Source organism: Montipora capricornis, chromosome 13 (genome assembly GCF_036669925.1).
Source record: "Montipora capricornis isolate CH-2021 chromosome 13, ASM3666992v2, whole genome shotgun sequence".
Lineage (NCBI taxonomy): Eukaryota > Metazoa > Cnidaria > Anthozoa > Scleractinia > Acroporidae > Montipora > Montipora capricornis.
The window spans coordinates 20,772,463-20,784,962 of record NC_090895.1 but is presented as its reverse complement, the minus strand read 5'-3'; positions in this window follow the sequence as shown (position 1 = coordinate 20,784,962).

Here is a 12,500-nt window from a genome sequence, read left to right as displayed (position 1 = left end):
TCAAGGCATCATGTAACCTTATTAGAGCTAAATAAAAATAAACACTCAGCTTTAAGTTTATATCCCTCCGATACTTGACTTGAATAACTGTGTAGCTACCACCAGTGGGGCCAACAGATATCATATGTTAAACTGGACTGAAACCAGCGAAAAATGCAGAAAGGAACATCTTACAAACCGTTTTCCACGTGCACACGAAAAGCATTGACTATAGTTGATGCAGTATGGCCGTGTAGCCGCGTCGAGTCAGAGAAAGCGCGCGAAAAATGAAGCCTTGTTTATGTTTAGGTGAGTTAGTCTGGGTTGAGGCTGCAATGAAATAGAAAACCAGTACCTGGTCAGCGGTCAACTTAAAAAAACAGCTGACCTAGGTGAGCTCTAAGCTTGAGCCCGTGATATAATCACGTGATACTAGTCAGCGGATACTTTGTTTTGACAGGTGTCATTTGATCAAAACAGGGATGTCCAATATCAAGATGTATGCTGTAAACTAGCATGATACTGGTCACATTGGTATACATGGATGGGTGGACGTACGTACGGTCGATGACGTCATGGCTATAAAACAAAGATTTCTTGCATCGATGGGTTACCATATTTTCTTAAAAATGGTGCTCCGCGGGCGTGCCTTTGGCGTGCAGGGAGCTCCGCTTGTATACAGACCTGCAACTTTCGCGTCTCACTCTCCCCTCACAATGTTGTTTTGCACGCGAGTTTTTGAGCCCATTTGGCAAAACAAATTGTGGGAGGGCAAGGTATTGAAAGGTTTCATCAATTTTGTTCGAGGCCGTAGTGGTTACTGATATAACGGGTGTTGTATCGGCTCAAACCTCTTTTTTTCATTTTTACAGTTCAGACCAGTTCTACAGTGTAAATCAGTGTACAGTATGATCTGTCACAGAGACGAATGAGTTGGAGAAGGTGTTATTAAAGGTATAAAGGCTGTTGTGGGAAAACGTCAAAAGCACGATAAGCAGAAAGACTGCAAATGTCATATATTGGGGTACGAGACTTGAAGTTCTTGAAATTGCAGCCAAAAAAAGGAAAAATTTTATTTGATTACAGTTGATATTTCCATTTGTGAACGGAAGGATAAGAAGGGTAGTATAAAGAAGCATTTTAATAGAACAATTTCGATAAATCAAAATTCAGTCCTAAACAAAAGGCATCAGCTCGAAGCTCTGGGGAATAAATATAAGGATTTGTACATGTATGAGTTTATTCCCCAGAGCCTGGAGATGATGCCTTTTGTTTAGGGCTGAATTTTAATAAATTGAAGTTCGTCTCTCAAGGAAAAAAAATATATCAGAATTTTCTTTTTTTAATATATCGTAAAATACTTTTTCGCCGTAAGTAGAGAATCATTTTGATTGACAGGGTATGTACAAGGAAATGATATATGAAATGGATCGAATATGAACTGCGGATATGAAATCACGTGAAGCTATGATCCTCGCAGCCATGGACGCAATTCTCGCAATTGCGTAAAGAAGCCGGAAAAATCCAGGACTTCAACTGGATTTGAACCCGTGACCTCGCGACACCGGTGCGACACTCCAACCAACTGAGCGTGTCTTGCCCAAGAACACAACAAGCCCGTTCCGCTAGCTCAGTGAGTAAGACGAAAATGAACTGAGAAGAAAAAAATTCTGTTCTCCTATTTCGCATTGTGACAAAATACAAGCTGAGTCTTAATGACTTCCTCGACAGCTACTTTGCCCATCTTCATGTCAAAACAATCTGGGTGGATTAATTTCATAAAAATAAAAAAAAAATAAAAAATAAAGAAATAAATTAAAACGCCCAATTTGACGGCGCGTTTTATCACGTTAGCAGATTTTTTTCAAAATTTATACATCACAACCTCAAGCCAAAACAGTGTGTTTGGTTGATTGAATGACTTCATACAGCTAAAACTTGTTCAAAATTGACCTTTAAAATACTTAAAATAACCAGCTGCTCAAATTTTTAGAACTACTTTTTTTCTAACAAATTTGCATTTAAACTGTGGGAACAGTTTGACTTCTATTGTAATTTATTTGATGTAACCTTGTTCGATGGCATTTAGATAAAAGACAAATGGTTTAAATTTTCCTAAGAAAGCCCTGTTTATTGGCGTTGCTTCGAAAAATATACTTAAGTGAATTTAAAAAGGAAAAATTGAGATTCAAAGAAGTCCCAAAAAACTTACACATGACACATGATACGTAAATTACAAAGACTATTAGCTTGCTCAGGGAAGAAAAAGTCATTTTTCCCGGAAAAGGTCTGTTTATTGGAGTCGCTTCGAAAAATATGCTTAAGTGAATTGAGAAACGGACTAAGATTTAAAGGAAAATCAACAAACCTCTTCTGTTCTTCCTTTTCACCTTAAGTTGCAAAACAGAAGCCGAGTCTAAATAACTATTCTTTCATGACATCCTCGACAGCTGCTTAGAGAATGATTCCTCGTTTAATTTACACCATTACTAAGAAATTTTCGCAACTCCATGTCAAAAAAGCGTGGGTGGATTAGTTCGATACAAACTAAATCAATGAATTAAAGCCGTGACCTAATTTGACGGCACCTGTTATCGTTAGCAGTAAATGTTATGTCGTGTTCCGATTTTCTCTCCACGTGCTTTATCGAAGAAACAGATTTCGCTCAAATCTATACACCGGGCCCCAGTTGTTAAATAGGTGGATAACTCTAGCCACTGAATAAATCACTATCCATTGGATTACACAATCGGTTTCGCTATGACTTATCCACTGGATGGTGATTTATCCTGCGGATATCGCTATCCGCTATTGAACAACTGTAAAATACTTAAAATAACCAGCAGCTTACATGTTTACGACTACTTCTTTTTTTTTTTCTTTTTTTGTTTTTTGTAACAAATTTACGTTGAAACTGTGAGGACAATTTGACTCCAAATTTTATCAAGGAATTTCGTTTAACTAGCTAAAGCTTATGATAAACAGAGCCTGTACCTAACTATTTCTGCATTTGTACTTTCTTCCCTTTTTAATATCTTTTTTGTTTGTGTCCCACGGCTTGTTGACAACGGTTTCGTTTCTTGAGCCATATATTGAATAGTGAAAGGAAAACCGGTCAATTAGAAAAGAAAATCAGCTTCTTTCTCTTTTCTTAGCCTCTGAACACTGTCTGACACAAATTTTAGTTGAGTGAACTATATGACATTGCATTAGAAGATGATTGCAATCCTGCTCAAAAAAAATTCCCCCAAAAACAAAGATTCCTTACAAGTTTTTATTTATTTATTTATTTATTTATTATTACTATTTATTTTTTTTGCGCTATCTCCTAAGCTAGATACTAAATTTGATGTTATTTTCTCCCAAACTAGTTCAATCTCGAAATACATGTTGTGTGAGATATTTCAACGCAAGGGCCAACCCAGATTCATGACGGGTACATCTGAGCTCGCTTGAAATTTTATGTGGCGACTGCTTCGAAACTACTGTTGATCACCTTCCTTTAGATTTAAGAAATTTTGGTAAAGTTACGCTGTTTCATATAAAGAAAGAGCATATAAAGTTATTAATCACAATGTGTCGACTTTAAAAAGAGGTACAATTTGTATGTTTCCAAGAGAAAAGTTACAGGTTGATGGATTTACAGTTGTAGTTAAAGGTGCATTCTTGACGGAGCGCACGAAAGGAGATCTGAACTGTATACTAACCTTTAAAGTTCTCATAACGTGTTCGTTTGTACCCTGCGTAGCAGACGTTTTGGTAAATTTTAGAACTTTGACAGAGCTTGACTCTCAAGAGATCGTTTGACAAAAGAGCAAGCGAACGGGGAGCGGCGATGGGAGGAAGCGAGAAACCGCCTGCAATCAACTCCACAAGATTTTTGATACTCCACATGTATACTCCCGTTCATCGGCGGACAGGGAAATCATCATTCCTGATTGGCTGAGTAAGTGTCAGAGAAAATCCAAATGTCAGTCAAAGTTTACTGCTCCCTTTCGTAAGAGTGTAAAGACAAAAAGAGAGGAAAGAGCTGACAATCTTTTTTCAAAAAATCTCGAAACCTTGCAGTAGCTTGGATTTTTGTAAATAAGAGCAGAATGACGTAACACAGCTACTAATTTTGGCGGTTCTTCCAAGGTTCTGGCAAAAGCTTCATAAAGGAGATGATGACCGGCGAAATGTGTTCTTCATTAAGCCTGTCGCATACTAGGCGAAGTTAGCGCGCCGCTAACGGTATTCAGCGCCAGTGTTGCTTCAAGTACTCCTAGCTCTGTTACTGTGTGGCTTACACGAAGAGTGAAAGCCATCGGCTAGGATATTTATTTTTCACCGAGAATCTCAATTTCTCAAGCTCAATGATTTTGAATTTTGGAACAGTAGAGTCACTGAAACTGAATACCCTGACAAGAAACTAATGCATTGATTCAGAGAGAGTGAAGAAGTTTTTCATGATCTTAGTCTCGATAAGATCAAGTATCAACCTTGTTGCCAAGGTCTTTCATCTCCCCACCACATAGGGGGCGAGGGAATAAAGACCCTGGTTCAGGCTTGTCGCGTGTTTTCGTGACAAATTCTCCACCTTGGAATTGGTTCCCGCTTTTTCGAATATTGTCGCCAATCGTAGCGGCTTGAAGCGTTGGCTGCAGCTTGTGTAGATCAGTCGCCACGTTTTTTCAGCAATCTTCAATGTTCAATTTTGGCGAGCAGCAACTGAAATGTAAAGCGCTTGGAAATAGTTTTTTTGGTAAATACGTTGGTTACCGTTTTGCTTACCGGGTAAAAAGAAATCTTGTATTTCTCACCTTTTGCCAGCGCTGCTCTTTCGTAAATTTTTCGCTTCTCTGGTGAGCCCAGGAAAGACAAATTCATTCACGACTTGGTTGCCCGTCCTTCAGGTTGTGGTTGTTGTTGTGTGTTTTGCTTGTTTTGTTTTTGTTTTGTTTTGTTTTGTTGTTGTTTTGTTGTTGTTTTTGTTTTGTTTATTTTGTTTTTTGTCATCTCCCACTTTTTGGGGTCGTGTCGTACCTCATTGAACTGGCTTTAGGATTGGCCAAAAGAACAATGGAACAAAGATTACGATGGATTTCGCACAGAAAACATTAGAGGTACGACCCTATCCACTTTTTGGGAGAAAAGTGACCAGCCTGAACCATGGGTCTTTCTTCCTTAGCTCCCTCTGGGGTGGGGAGATGAAAGATCCTGAGAACGAAATTGATAAACCAAGTGATCTACCCACTTAATTTGATTCATCATCACTAACTGCCAGTTTAAATTAACCTTGAAGTGACATAGTCAGAAATGTTTGCGGCAAACAAAACTATCAAACATATTTGATGCTCAGTTCATATATTTGATATCAAGCATATCAATAATAATATTAAAAATGTTTTTTGGTGACTGAGGCTGACCGCCATGGCAGCTAGACGTGCTCTCTGTGCCCTCGTTGTCATAGCCAGTTTAAGTTATTTCACATTCTTTTTCCGCTGCTCTTATAAGATAGGAGTAAACGAGAAAGGCTTTGGAAACCTTGTTAGCAATTTCATTAATTTCGTTCATTCTCAAAACAGCGCCAACGACAAAAAGCGAGCGCATGGGTTCAGCTACATTGATGCCGGCGATGATGATGACGCAACAATTCTTGAAAATTTGTCCAGTATTCAAGAGAGGATAGAAGGTGGATTTACAAAAATGGACTCTGACCTTGAAGTTTCAAAACGGGAGCTCCAACTTGAAATTCGTGTGGTCGGAAAGAAGCTAAGCGAGCCATCAACGTCGCTGGAAGCTTCTTCGGTTCAGGTGAATGTGCTGAAAGAAAAGAACGCTGAAATGCCTGGATGAAGAGCTACAGGCGAGGAGGTTAGTATGCTTAAGGGCCGCGCAGTCAAACAAAACGATTACTCAAGAAGAGAAAACCTCTGATTTTATAATATTCCTGAGAACCCAGAAGAAACGAATGAACATTGTTTTGCACAAGTGAAGAAACTGATCGGCGAACTCGGCGTAGACGACATGCAATTCCACGCAATAGATCAAGTTGAAAAGTTTAAGTCTACCGTTTGAGCTAAGTCTGTAGAAACATCAACCAGTTCTGTTGATACCGAGGCCTCTACACGCTCAGAAGAATTGCTGTCTACTCGTCCACGACCTGTAACAGCAAGATTTCTTTCCCGTTTGGATGCTGAATATGTGTGGGAGAAAAAGAAGAATTTATTGAAAATTTGCTTTTCATGTATTAATGATATAGATCTTTCCGCGGAATCCGCAAAGGAATATGATGAAACTTTCGTGCAGCATACAGGAACGACAGAGGGGCTAATATTGAACGTTAATTATTCTCTGCAGTCAGCAGAGTCCAAATAACACCCAGTATTTGTACTCAAGAAGACCAGTTTGACAGGTTATTTACAAACGTATGTCTTACGAAAGCGGTAAAGATGGCTCCAAATGCTAATTTTTCACACCTGAAAAAAACGATGAATGCTTGCCAAATTTTGCGATTTTTGGCGAAAACCAGTTCCTAGAAACACTCTATAACCTTCACAACAATTAACGTTCTCTGCTTATTGTCGAAAACCAACACGTAAATATGATAAAAAGAGAAACACTGACCACGGTGGTGCGAGTCAGTGAAAGAAGCAAGGGGCATTGAAGAAATTCCTCCCGAGGAACTTGACAACCTTTTATGTCATTTCTTCATAAAAGTCAGTTTTTTTCGACTGGAGGTTTACTAAGAAACCGAAAAGATCGTTCTTAATATCTCCGAGAAAACCTTATAATAAAGAATTCTCCGATATTCCATTTCTGTTTTCCTTACATGTAATGCAAGTGTTTGAAATAAAATGCACGACGCTTTGGTCGACGACTCGAGTGACAGGTTTGACAAGTTTTCGTTTCTGACCAATCAACAGTAATCTAATATACGTGCGCGAAAATCTGGACGGTCATTCGCTAAATAGTTTAGTTTACCTGTCATGCAATTCCAGACTTTTCTAGAATTATCTAAGAATCTGTAATTTTCCAGAAATTTCTTTAATGTGACTCAGCAGTTTCCACAAATAGTACACCTTGTAATACACTATAAATAGCAACAGAACATTCTAGATGCTTAAAGTAAAAGTATAAAAGCAGACTTGTAAAAAATAGAAACAAAAAAAAAAAACTCTTTTGCCCGAGGGCTTACCCTCGTGGCGGGCTGTGATTGAACTTATGTGATACTGTGATGAAGCTATAATCAACTGCGATAACTATGGTGGAGATAAAACCTTTGACCTTGCGATATCTGGAGAGAAGAAAGAGACGATAGCTGAAAAGGGAAGAAGATAAAGAGTTCAGAGTCTATTATGAAGTCTTTTGTGAGAGTTTGCGTACACAGAAAATCCAGTGAGTGGAAGGAATGCAGTGAATCAAGAAAGTCAAGAATTGATGTCTACAAGCCGAGGAACTTGGAGTTCGAAGTTAATCAAGATGAATGCTTGAAAAGCCATGAAAGACAGTAAGCCCGCTTTGCTTTACGAACTGCTTAACTTAATCTTTAACCGAAGTAATTGTAACAGTACAAAACTAATTAAATAATAGTTACAAAAGGGTAACTGCTCGTTGTCACACTTTTGTTGCGTGCCTTATATCGTACTCGGGAGTTATTTTCATTCATGCCTTGTTTGCGGACACCTCTTGGTTATTCCTGCACATAACAATAGTTTGTTATGCAAGCAAGTAAGTTTTAAGTTAAGCTTGATTTGTCTTCTATTTTCCTAGTGATTTGAATAAGAAATCTCTTATTGGACAATTTAGTATGTAGTATCAGAAATGATCAGCGGTAGTGTTTGTAAGGATATGCAAACTGCGCTCCGTCTGGAAGCTATGATGGATTAAACTGTTAGTGTTCACTTTGTCTGTGTTGTATCTACTTACATGGACCTAAAATAACGAGAATATAACATGGCGTCAGAAGTAAACCACGCACCGTACATTCCGCCATTCTGACAGTGAGCAAATTCAAGAAATCGACGTCGGAGATCGAAGCACATGTCACAAGAAAACGAACCTACAACAAGTCAAGAGGTAAACTCACAAGAAATGGCTATGCACTTTGTCTTTCTACCTCCGGACTCGATTTAAGCGGCGGTAATATCTCCGAAAATAGGAAGAAGTTCAAACAGAAGTTTACTAATTATGAAATTGCCACTGGAATAAACAAGAAAGAAAGTGCGACTAAAGTGGCCACGCTGCTAAAAGTCATCGGCAATGACGCTATCAATGTTTTCAACACGAGAACGCGGGATGCAGAAGGTGATGACACAAAGATTGACAAGGTATTACAGAAATTTGAAGAACACTGTGAATGTTACGAGAGATACAAGTTCTTCTCAAGGCCTCGAGAGAGCGGCGAAACTATCGACCAATATTTGACTGCACTTAGAAAATTGAGTGAGACCTGTGAATTCGGAACACTAAGGAACTCTCTTATCAAGGATCGAATTGTACTTGGTGTAAATAATTGCAACACGAGAGAAAGATTGCTCAGAGTACAAGAACTGACCCTTGAAGAAGCTCTAGACGTGGTTAGATCAGCGGACATGACAGAAAAGCAACTTCAATAATTGGAAAGTGACTCATCAGTACATGGTAATGCCAAGGAGAAAGGTATATCATTCTTCAAGAAGCAGCTGTCAGACAAAGAGGAAAAACCACCTCCAAACGAGATGTTTAACTTCAGAACTTGCGGAACAAGACATGGTGTGAGAGAATGCCCTGCGTATGGAAAAACGTGCCACAATTCCCAGAGACAATCATTTCCAAAGCATGTGCAGATCACGAAAGGAAGTTCATGGGCTTGAAGGAGAAACCAGAGAAGACCCCTGCAACACGAAGCTGTTTGTTGGAGCAATCACCACCTAGGCTGAAGTTTAAAATGATGAATGTTTTGTGATGTTTCCAGTGCAAGGACATGTTACACGTCTGAAGCTAGACACAGGATCTCAAGTCAACATCTTACCGTCAGAGAACTCAAGAAGATAATTGGAAGCAACTCATGCGTGGATCCATGAACACACAAACTAGTCAGCTATTCTGAAAACAAGCTAAGAGTTCTTGGCACGGCAAAACTGCCCGTGAAGTACAAAGCTAATGCAGAAAAAAAGTGACGTTCCACATAGTAAACAAAAATCAACCAGGATTCCTGGGACCCAGGTATTCTAAAGAACTGGGTTTAATAAAGGTGGTCATGATGACTGACGCAGAGGAAGAACGATCCAAACCAGATGCCGATGTGAAAAGTGATAAATCCCCACAGAACTGAAAGAAGAAGTCATGCACAAGTATGCAAACGTTTTTACTGGATTGGGCTGTTTGGAGAAACCTTATCACATCGAAGTAGACCCCACAGTGACGCCGGTTGTGAACCCTCCGGGAACGATATCAGCAGCTCTAAGAGACAGGGTAAAGACAGAGTTCGTAGAGTAGAGGAACCCACCGACTGGGTGAGTTCCATGGCCATCGTTGAAAAGCCTGACGGACGTTTGCGCATTTGTTTGGATCCCAGACATCTAAAAAAGAACTGGACATCTTTTCCGCCCTTCTACTCACCTAACTCTCCCTGATCCTCTCCAGTACCTCTATCCTATTCCACCCTTCTTTTACACATCTATCCCCCCCCCCCTCTTATGCCCACGTCCTCTACACAACACTACTCACAGACATTTCCTATTTCTCAAGACCTTTCTGTATACTTACCTGAACTTGATCTTGAACTCCCACCTCTGGATCTGCTGCCTACTGCTTATTCCACTTGACAACGCAAATTGATGCAAATTCCTGAGAATAATTTATAAATTAAAGACAAAAGACTCGCAAAAAAATGCTATTTAGGAGATGATTTCTACAACAAGGCCAAACATTTCTTGAACGAAAAAGCAGAGAAGCAACTCCGCCTTTCAGCAAACAAGGATCGATCTAAATCGAAACAATTAACGAAAGGGAAGAACAGATGATAATTCGACGAAAATGGGTTTACAGCACCGGTAAAACTCTTCACAGGAAACAACAAGAGGGTAGTTCCAAAACGGGAACTGTTTCAAATCTTGTCCCGAGCACACAGTCAAATTTCTCACACCGAACAGCAAGTTACGGGAAGTGGCTTCAAGAAATTATGCAGAAATCAGCCAGAAAGTTGTCAACACATCCATTCCATGCAAAGGAAATGCGCAACAACCAATGGCAGTTCCTACATTCCTCTCTTTGATAGAGATCGACTTGATGTAAAATGTCACCATTGTCACCCTTGTCACCCGAACATGCATACCTTTCGCTAAAATAACTCATATCTAAAACCATTATGCTAGAGCAGTGACCAAGTTTGGAGAGGTGAGATGGCCTATTTCTCCTACACCATTAAACCTGTGCCGCGCTACCAATCTTACTTTAAATTATTTCAAAGAAATTTCCTTTCAATTCAGCTTGTAAGCAGGCCATTCTGCAAAATGAGTAATTTCCTTTCAAGATAAACTGTAGTTTATTGATATTGTAACAGCTCAAATAATACCATTGTTACGTTTAATAGTTATGTAGTTACATACTGAGAGACAAATCTTTATGAATCTTGTATTATAACAGTTATATTGCCAAAGGAATGATTAAAGAATGTGACTGTTGTTTCATTATGAAAAGTAGTCCTACTTGTAAAAGACAGAAAAGTGTTTAGCTTTGACGAAGGGCCAACACTCGATACGTCGGCTTTCAAATTTCTTCTCAGTGGTCAATTTACCATATCAACTCAGTTGATAAACGCTTTTCCTTATTTCACTTTCTCATTAACACAGCACTATGGCTTCTTTACAAACTAAACCCCTTCATCCATCCATACTTCCACCAACCATGAACCAATATTCTTAACCCAAAATCCTAAGACAACGGTTGTTTTACACTAAACACTGTAAATAACTGATCACTACAAAGCGTGCCAATCCCTTACCTGGAATGTAGTGTCTGACACTTGCAGACAGCAAAATAATCCTAACTCCCAGTAAAAGCGGACCCGTTTTAAAATGGGTGCTATGACTTAAATACTGCTTCTAAGCGCTATTTGAAATGGGTGCTTTATAGACTTAAATACTGTTTATTAGTGCTATTTGTAGACAGTCTGTATTTGTCATACATCTCGTGAAATGCTAACCATTTAAATAAGTGCGTAAACCTAAGTGAGAACTTGACTCTAATTACTAAAAAGCAGGAAGTGTCCCTAATCTTACATGAAAGCTCACTATTCAAAATAAGTGCCTAACTCTCATCACCAAGCTGAGTATTTAACCCCAAACACTAAAAATTACTGTTCAAAGGCAATAAATATTATTATTATTATTGTCTTTGATAGTATCAGAAACAACAATCCATCATAATAATCTTGAAATGATTGTCTAGTTTATTTTATACATACTCAAATAAAAGTAATTACATTAAGATATTCAAATGTGTTAAAATGGGCATTGTTCTAAAAAATAATCAACCAGTTTTAAAAACTTAAAGTGGTTGGAAAAAAATGAACTTTTCCACCCCAAAACAAAATGAGACCACAACATCTACCCGCAAATAGCTATTAGATAATCGAGGCGGATAGGATAGTTCACCTCCAATTCAAATTAGGACGCTAGAAATTTTACAACGAAAAAAAAGTTACGTATACACTAACGATATGAAATGTAGAGGTTTATTGCCATATGATTGCCTTAAATGTTTTTATTTTTATCAATTATTGCAGATATTGAGAGGTATGAGTTTTCATTTCTCAGAATTTTAGTAAGCATTTCATGATTTTTTTTTGTTGTTGTTGTTGTTTTTTTTTAGCCTCTTTTTGTTCTTTAACTTTCTAATATTCTCAGGTAACACATTGCATAATCGTATTCCGAATGTAGAATTTTCGAGACGTGAAGACATCACACAAAATTTATTAGCCGCAGTTGATCTGGTGTTGTAGGAATGTATATCAGCGATCATTCTTGGATATTAGCATGCGCTAGCGGCTTATTTTGGATATCAAACATCAAATTGGAAGTAGATTCAACATAGAGAAACTTTATAGGTAGGATGTTAACTTAAATTAACAAGGGAATCAATGGCCATGGTCGGTTGTTTTTCTTTTTTCTTTTAGGATAACGTCATTACACGTAGCACTCGCTTTCAAGAAGAAACTTTTCTAAGCTTGACCACAACAACCAATTCCACATGTGATATAAGGATAGATCAAAGACTGATATAGCTTAATTGTAACAGAGGGTGGTACAAAGTGTCTTAATTTAGCAATCATGCCTATTGTCTTGCTGATTTTAAGATCGATTAAGTCGATGATATGCGTTTTCCAGTCAAGGTACTTATCTATAAATATAGTTAACTGAATAGAGGGTAATGTGAAGTGCTAGATTTCTATCCCATATAAACCCTGTGCGCGATAGCCCTACTGATGGACATGGGCCCACACCAGGACAGACAGACAGACAGACAGGTTCATTTCCCACCCTGGTCAGAGTTTT